General features: G+C 40.6%; 1 long non-coding RNA gene across 1 annotated transcript; it reads right to left on the bottom strand.

Moving 5' to 3' along the window:
* Window positions 1–4,425: 4,425 nt before the first annotated feature.
* On the bottom strand, window positions 4,426–6,181 carry LOC144753621 (uncharacterized). The gene is made up of 3 exons (XR_013594431.1): window positions 5,450–6,181; window positions 5,285–5,346; window positions 4,426–5,129 (listed from the first exon to the last, which is right to left on the bottom strand). It is a non-coding gene; the product is annotated as an uncharacterized LOC144753621 (long non-coding RNA).
* Between the last annotated feature and the right edge of the window lie 3,738 nt (window positions 6,182–9,919).

Below are 9,919 nucleotides of genomic sequence, written 5' to 3'. Positions count from 1 at the left end.
AAAATATGTTTAACCCAAAAACATTAATAAAAAATACCATATAATAATATTTAATTACCAATTAATAATTATTTAACAATTATATAATTAACAAAACAATTAATTATAGAACATTATTACTTAATTACATTTAAATTACTTCCCACCCTATTTCCCTATAAACCCACAACCCGCTACAGAACATAATTATCAATTAATCAATTAATTAAAATTAATTACCAATTAATTAAAAATAATCACCAATTAATTAAATTTAATTTTAAATTCTTACTAATTAATAATTAATTTAACATAATCAAATTACTTCCCACCCTATTTCCCTATAAACCCACAACCCGCTACAGAACATATTTATCAATTAATTAAAATGAATCACCAATTAATTAAAAAAAATAATTACCAATTAATTAAAATTAATTTATAATTTTTACTAATTAACAATTAATTTAATATAATTAAATTACTTCCCACCCTATTCCCCTATAAACCCACAACCCGCTACAGAACATATTTATCAATTAATCAATTAATTAAAATTGATTAAAATTAATTACCAATTAATTAAAATTAATTTATAATTCCTACTAATTAATAATTAATTTAACATAATTAAATTACTTCCCACCCTATTCCCCTATAAACCCACAACCCGCTACAGTACTAAAATAAATTTTCTTATTAAATTACAAAAAAATAAATTAAAAACATAATAAATACATAATGATATACACACAAATAATGTAAAAATCGATATTAGTAACATCGAAATTATTAACATCAATATTACTGATATCGATATTTAAAACTTCGATATTACTATATCGATATTACGTACCTTCTATATTTTGTCCCATCGATATTTAAACTTTGATATAATTGTATATCGATATTTAAATATCGATATTTTGTCTGCATACCAAATTTAATTTGCAATGGCAAGGGCCCAGATCCATGCAGAACCTTAAAGACAACACAGGGAGACTTAAAATGTATCCTCTGTGAGACAGGGAGCCAATGGAGCTCCGACAGAGCCTGAAAGACTGAGGAACGACTTGGTTTCATTAAGGCTAGCTTGGCCGCTATTATCTGGATCCTCTGCAGTCTCCCAACCAGATATCCTGGGGACTCTAGCAGCAATGAGTTACAGTAATTCAGTCGGCTCAAGATGAGACTCATGACTATCAGGGCTCTTGCCTGTATAGGTAACAGTGGGAGAACCTTCCGAAGCATTCTTATCAAGGAGAAGCAAATCCCAACTGTTTTGTTCACATGAGTTTCTAAGCTTAGTTTATTGTCAAAACTAACTCCCAGGTTTCGCAGCATCTCGTAGGGTATAGGTGGTGCATCTGTGGCGATAGGCCAGAACCTAGTAGGAAGTGAGGGAGGGGCTTTCCCACCTGGAACACACAAGATGTCCTTCTTGTCGCTATTAAATTGTAGGTAGTTGTATTTCAGCCATTGTGCGATGTCCTGCATACACACATGGAAGTCTTCCAAAGATAAAGACTGATTACCTTCCAGCGTCAGGATGAGTTGAGTGTCATCCGCATAATTTACCACGTTAACATTATGTGACTTGATGACAGCCATCAGTGGGCTCATATAGATATTAAACAAAATTGGGCTGATTGCGGACCCTTGTGAAACACCATGCTGAACATTGGTAAATTCTGACCGATAGGGAAGGAGGGCTACTGCCTGTCATCTGTTTGCTAAGTAGAATTGAAACCCCTTCAGTGCCAGGCCCCCTACTCCGACTCTGGCAAGCCTAGTCAGTAGTACCTCATGATTGACCGTATCGAATGCGGCAGACAGGTACAGCAAAATCAGTATAGCTGATTGCCCCCTGTCCGCTCGCATTCGAAGGTGATCTAGAGCAGTCTCCAGGGCAGTCTCTGTCCCGTGTCCAGGACGGAATCCAAATTGCACATCCTCTAATTTGTTATTGGATTCTGGGAACTGTGAGAGTGTCCTACTGACTAATCGCTCCATGATCTTCAATGGGTAGGGTTAAAGGGATATAGGGCGGTAATTTTTGGCCAAGCTGGATCAAGCGATGCTTTTTTCATAAGTGTAGTTACTATTGTATGTTTCCAGCAGCTAGGCACTGTCCCTCTGTTAAAAGATTGATTACAAATCTTTCTAAGCACCGGATAAAATTCAGAACCCAGTGCTTTCCGTTTTCTATGAGCTAAGGGATCCAAAGGGGATCCCAAGGAGACACTAAGGGCTACTTTATTAAAGTTCCATCTGATGGACCTTCAAAACAATTCAGAGTGCCGGGGGTAACTATCCCAATCCACTCCTCCTTCTGATCAGATAGCAGCTTCCTATTCATATTATTGTTGCCCTCTATGTTAGCCATGTTTCCCACTTGGAACCCGTTCATGATTTTACTAATCTTCTCTTCAAAAAAGGAGGCCAGATTATCACAAAGCTCTTGTGTAGGATGAATCTCATTTTTTGTGCACTCTGGGTTGGAGATCTCTTTCACAATTGTGAAGATACTCCTGGTGCTGCCGGGAGTCCTCAGAATTGCATCTGCAAAATACTCTGCTTTAGTAGTACTAATTTCCTTTTTATAATTAGCTTCCAGGCGACCTTGTCTTCATCTACAAACACCTTTCTCCATTTCCCTTCTGCATGTTTACAGCTCTTTTTTTAGGTCTCTCAGTTTTTGATTGTACCAAGGGGCTGAGATTTTACTTTTTTTTTTTCTTCAAAGGAGCTATCTGATCACGCCTAGTGCTTATTTGTTCGCTCAAACGCTCCGTCCATCATCCCCTTTTGTTTCACTTTGTTCGCCGTAAGTGTGGCAGGGTATGCTCAGACGTGAGTCCCTTGCTCACTTGGCCACTGGATTCAAGATAGCCTGGCTGATGAGGATTATGAATCCGAAACCGGTCCCAGGATGCTTGTTTCCGGTCCATGGAAGACATGGCTTGGCAGTTCGGGCTGTACTGTTCCCATGAGGTACAGGGTCAGACTGATTTGCATATAGCCATGTCTGAAATGGGGTGGCTGAGTGGGCTAAAGAATGGTGGTGGATTAAACCCAGATCAGTTGACTGGGGGTGAGTGTTTGATTTGCTCAAACGCTCCGTCCATCATCCCCTTTTGTTTCACTTTGTTCGCCCTAAGTGTGGCAGGGTATGCTCAGACATGAGTCCCTTGCTCACTTGGCCACTGGATTCAAGATAGCCTGGCTGATGAGGATTATGAATCCGAAACCGGTCCCAGGATGCTTGTTTCCGGTCCATGGAAGACATGGCTTGGCAGTTCGGGCTGTACTGTTCCCTTGAGGCACAGGGTCAGACTGATTTGCATATAGCCATGTCTGAAATGGGGTGGCTGAGTGGGCTAAAGAATGGTGGTGGATTAAACCCAGATCAGTTGACTGGGGGTGAGTGTTTGATTTGCTCAAACGCTCCGTCCATCATCCCCTTTTGTTTCGCTTTCTATTTGTTCGCAAAAGGCCACATAATTTCCTTCCACCTGTTTGTCCACATCAAGGGACCTACCATTGAGAATACAGGAGATGATGCTGCCCTTTCCAGTATACCACTCCATTCTCTGCCTTGATGCTTTTTATGACATTAGTGATTGATCTGTTTGTTTTTGGGGTGTATACTCGGAATTTAACCAAGTAATGGTCAGTCCAGGTCATAGGTAGGATATTTTCCATTCCTATGGCATTACTTCCTCCAAAAGTTATAGGGTGGCGATTGGGAGCCAAGGTCGAGGTGGTAACTTCTGCATGACTGGCTAAACTTAGATAAGAGCAGCCTGTAGGGATCTTTGTGTGCACTTCACTTTTCAGAGCATAATTGCAATGGCATGATAACTATGGCGGAAGGAAAGATCTGCTATTTGTCTAGTGACAGTTTTGATTAAAGATATAGTAGCATAGAGGGTTAATGTTCCTGCTGCAAAGCACCATATGCTACATGCAGATCACAGATTAATATTTTCTGTACAGAGCTCAGAGATCCTTTCGTTACTTGGAGTAAATAACAATTAAGTAATTACCAGTCCTTATTAGGGCCATTGAATCTGACCTAAATCTGGCAGTTCCAAAACCTCAAAAACTGCCGCCCATCATCCCCTTTTGTATCGCACTGTACTGGAAGGCTGTCCGATCCTGAGGGGGAAACCTGCCAGCCGAGGGGGTGCACAATCAAGAGAGAACAAGCATTTACAATGCAATGGTTTTGCCTTTGTTAAAGTTAGAGCTATTGGCATTGCTTTTAACATTCTGCACTCTGAAGCTCCACTCTGAAGCTCCACTCTGAAGCACCACTGTGAAGCTCCACTCTGCTATAGAACATAGAATGAGTGCATTTGTTGTATTTTTGTTAAACTAGATTTGCATAGTAACATTTATGTTGTTTGTACAGACAGGAAGGAACTTACAGTTTATGTCGAAAGGCTCCAGTCCGCTGTCTCGAAGTATACCTCCTGAGATCGGTCGAGAAATCGAGAGGCTCCAGTCCACTGTCACGAAGTATACCTTCTGAGCTCGCTCGAAGAAATGTTTCTTTCCGTGGCTGTAGTCCTTTACATACTGTGGAAGACAAAAAAAAACGCAGTTAGTTCATTAAATAACAAAAGACTTGCAAAGTTTGTTGTTAAGAACATGTAGGTGAGATGTTGTTTAGGATGTTGCTGTCTCGACATATGTAAATTGCCGATAGGAGGCTGTCTGGCCGAATGAAAAGGTCGTGGATGCTGTGACTCGTTAGAGTACTTAGTGGCTATGTGCGACTTTAGCCGATCTTGAATATCAAAGCTTAGTGGTAGACGAGTTGGCGCCACGCTGCCTGCAAATACAAAAAGAAGTGCTGGTGAATATCATTTTGTTAAAGTAGAAAAACACGATAGCTCTTTGCAATAATTCCCTACACTGAAACCACACGATATAAAATAACTATTAAAGTAAGCATAATAGAATTACGACACCACGCCGCCGACATATTCCTGCAAATAAAGGGAAAGAAATGAAGTTAGAAATTACTTTTGAAACGTAACAAAACACTCCGGGTATTCGAAAGTGACAGTAATTGTTTAGTTACAAAACACATCGCTTACCTGCAAGTCGTCACGCCACGGATGAGACCCGACACGGAAACACTAGAGAGTACAGGCCAAAAAAGAAACATCAGAAGAACATAAACCAAATAGGCCGAACACCTGTTACGTTAAATCTACAACACCTGTAAGAAAATACAAATTACATTTGAATCTATCTACACCGAGTCGCACTAAGACATGACCACAGCGCTTACCTTAAAGTTGTTCGTCCACGGGGAAGGAAACCCGACACGTCACGGCAGGCTACACGGAAACACTAGAGAGAACAGCCCCAAAAAGAAACATTAAAAGAATATAAACCAAAAAGGCTGAACACCTGTAAAAGAAATACTAATTACATTACAATTTAAATCGCGTACCTGAAATCCCTTGGACCAAGGAGACGGAGACAGACAGCCAAAGATCCCATGACAAAATGGCGACCGGAAATCGTTCCCACGCCGCCGCCGTTCAATTCCTGCAAAGAAAGGAAGATACATAAACTCAAAAATACCTTTTCCATGTTAAAAAACTCCCGGGCATTGAAAAGGGACAGTCATTTGTTACAAAACACAACATGGCTTACCTGCAAGTCGTCATGCCACGAATGAGCCCCTACACAAAAACACAAAAGAGAACAGTCCCAAAAAAGAAATACATTACAATATAAACAAAACAGGCTGAACACATAAAAGAAATTACAATGACATAAAAAAGTAAATTACACAACACACCATCGCTTACGTGCAAGTCGTCACGCCATGGAGGAGACCCGACACGGAAACATGAGAGAGAACAGGCCCAAAATATATAAGACCAATAGGAAATACACTTGTAAACAAAATAAGTATTAGATGAAAATGTAAATTGCGTACCCGACACAAAAACACTATTACAAAACACACAATCGCTTACCTGCAAGTCGTCACGCAACGGAGGAGACCCGACACAAAAACACTAGAGAGAACAGGCCCAAAAAATAAATACATTACAATATAAACAAAATACACTGAACACATATACAATAAATTACAATGACATACAAATGGCAATCGCATACCTGAAATCCATCGTACCACGGAGACAGACACCGAGCGAGCCAAGAATCCAAAGACAAAATGGCGACCGGAAACCGTGACCACGCCGCGACGCCGAAAAATACCTGCAAAGAAAGTTAGAAAAATTAATTCTAAAAAACGCTTTTCAAAGTTACAAAAACTCACAGTCATTAAAAAGAGACAGCCATTTATTAATTACAACACACACCATCGCTTACCTGCAAGTCGTCACACCACGAAGGCGACCCAACCCGGAAACATTAAAGAGAACAGGCCCAAAAAATAAATACATTACAATAAAAACAGAATAGGCTGAACACATAAAAGAAATTACAGCGACATAAAAATGTAAATTAAAAAACACACCATCGCTTACCTGCAAGTCGTCACGCCACGGAGGAGACCCGACACGGAAACATTAAAGAGAACAAGCGCAAAATATATAAAACAAATAGGCTAAAGACTGTAGAACACATAAAACAAATTACAATTATATACAAATTAAACGCGTACCTGAAATCCATCGTACCACGAAGCCAGACACCGAGCGCAAAATGGCGACCGGAAACCGCGACCACGCCCAGATCCCGGGACCACGCAGCGACGCCGAAAAATACCTGCAACGAAATGAAGATAAATTAATTTCTAAAACACGTTGCAAAGTTATAAAAAGTAGAACACATAAAACAGATTACAATTACATACAAATTTAAATCGCGTACCTGAAATCCATCGTACCACGAAGCCAGACACCGAGCGCAAAATGGCGACCGGAAACCGCGACCACGCCCAGATCCCGGGACCACGCAGCGACGCCGAAAAATACCTGCAACGAAAGTGAGATAAATTAATTCTAAAAAAAGTTTTACAAAGTTACAAAAACTCACAGTCATTAAAAAGAGACAGCCATTTATTAATTACAACACACACCATCGCTTACCTGCAAGTCGTCACGCCACGAAGGCGACCCAACCCGGAAACATTAAAGAGAACAGGCCCAAAAAATAAATACATTACAATAAAAACAGAATAGGCTGAACACATAAAAGAAATTACAGCGACATAAAAATGTAAATTAAAAAACACACCATCGCTTACCTGCAAGTCGTCACGCCACGGAGGAGACCCGACACGGAAACATTAAAGAGAACAAGCGCAAAATATATAAAACAAATAGGCTAAAGACTGTAGAACACATAAAACAAATTACAATTATATACAAATTAAACGCGTACCTGAAATCCATCGTACCACGAAGCCAGACACCGAGCGCAAAATGGCGACCGGAAACCGCGACCACGCCCAGATCCCGGGACCACGCAGCGACGCCGAAAAATACCTGCAACGAAATGAAGATAAATTAATTTCTAAAACACGTTGCAAAGTTATAAAAAGTAGAACACATAAAACAGATTACAATTACATACAAATTTAAATCGCGTACCTGAAATCCATCGTACCACGAAGCCAGACACCGAGCGCAAAATGGCGACCGGAAACCGCGACCACGCCCAGATCCCGGGACCACGCAGCGACGCCGAAAAATACCTGCAACGAAAGTGAGATAAATTAATTCTAAAAAAAGTTTTACAAAGTTACAAAAACTCACAGTCATTAAAAAGAGACAGCCATTTATTAATTACAACACACACCATCGCTTACCTGCAAGTCGTCACGCCACGAAGGCGACCCAACCCGGAAACATTAAAGAGAACAGGCCCAAAAAATAAATACATTACAATAAAAACAGAATAGGCTGAACACATAAAAGAAATTACAGCGACATAAAAATGTAAATTAAAAAACACACCATCGCTTACCTGCAAGTCGTCACGCCACGGAGGAGACCCGACACGGAAACATTAAAGAGAACAAGCGCAAAATATATAAAACAAATAGGCTAAAGACTGTAGAACACATAAAACAAATTACAATTATATACAAATTAAACGCGTACCTGAAATCCATCGTACCGCGAAGCCAGACACCGAGCGCAAAATGGCGACCGGAAACAGCGACCACGCCCAGATCCCGGGACCACGCCGCGACGCCGAAAAATACCTGCAACGAAATGAAGATAAATTAATTTGTAAAACACGTTGCAAAGTTATAAAAAGTAGAACACATAAAACAAATTACAATTACATACAAATTGAAATCGCGTACCTGAAATCCATCGTACCACGAAGCCAGACACCGAGCGCAAAATGGCGACCGGAAACCGCGACCACGCCCAGATCCCGGGACCACGCAGCGACGCCGAAAAAAACCTGCAAAAGAAGTGAGATAAATTAATTCTAAAAAAAGCTTTACAAAGTTACAAAAACTCACAGTCATTAAAAAGAGACAGTCATTTATTAATTACAACACACACCATCGCTTACCTGCAAGTCGTCACGCCACAAAGGAGACCCGACACAAAAACACTAGAGAGAACAGGCCCCAAAAAGAAATACATAACAATATAAACAAAATAGACTGAATACATATAAAATAAATTACAATGACATAAAAATGTAAATTAAAAAACACACCATCGCTTACCTGCAAGTCGTCACGCCACGGAGGAGACCCGACACGGAAACATTAGAGAGAACAAGCGCAAAATATATAAAACAAATAAGCTAAAGACTGTAGAACACATAAAACATATTACAATTATATACAAATTTAAATCGCGTACCTGAAATCCATCGTACCACGAAGCCAGACACCGAGCGCAAAATGGCGACCGGAAACCGCGACCACGCCCAGATCCCGGGACCACGCCGCGACGCCGAAAAATACCTGCAACGAAAGTGAGATAAATTAATTTCTAAAACACTTTGCAAAGTTATAAAAAGTAGAACACATAAAACAAATTATAATTATATACAAATGTAAATCGCGTATATTACAAAAGACACCATCGCTTACCTGCAAGAAATCCCTTGTATCATGGAGACGGAGACAGACAGCGAGCCAAGGATCCCGACCGGAAATTGTTCTCCCCACCGGGCCGTCGCAAAATACCTGCAGAGAACAAAAAAAAATACGTGATTAAACATTTCGGATGGGGCATTCAAAAAATACAGTCATTTATATTACAAAAGACATCATCGCTTACCTGCAATTTGTTCCGCCACAGACACAGAAACCCGACACGTCACCAAAGGCAGGTCCCGGCAACCTGAAGAGAAAAACAAAAAAAAATACGTGATTAAACATTTCGGATGGGGCATTCAAAAAATACAGTCATTTATATTACAAAAGACACCATCGCTTACCTGCAAGAAATCCCTTGGAGCACGGAGACGGAGACAGACAGCGAGCCAAGGATCCCGACCGGAAATTGTTCCCCCCACCGGGCCGTCGCAAAATAGCTGCAGAGAACAAAAAAAAATACGTGATTAAACATTTCGGATGGGGCATTCAAAAAATACAGTCATTTAGATTACAAAAGACACCATCGCTTACCTGCAAGAAATCCCTTGGAGCACGGAGACGGAGACAGACAGCGAGCCAAGGATCCCGACCGGAAATTGTTCCCCCCACCGGGCCGTCGCAAAATAGCTGCAGAGAACAAAAAAAAATACGTGATTAAACATTTCGGATGGGGCATTCAAAAAATACAGTCATTTATATTACAAAAGACACCATCGCTTACCTGCAATTTGTTCCGCCACAGCAAAGAAACCCGACACTAATCCCTTGGAGCACGGAGACGGAGACAGACAGCGAGCCAAGGATCCCGACCGGAAATTGTTCCCCCCACCGGGCCGTCGCAAAATAGCTGCAGAGAACAAAAAAAAA

Source organism: Lissotriton helveticus, chromosome 5_1 (assembly GCF_964261635.1).
Source record: "Lissotriton helveticus chromosome 5_1, aLisHel1.1, whole genome shotgun sequence".
Lineage (NCBI taxonomy): Eukaryota > Metazoa > Chordata > Amphibia > Caudata > Salamandridae > Lissotriton > Lissotriton helveticus.
This window is presented reverse-complemented; position numbering and strand designations above follow the sequence as displayed.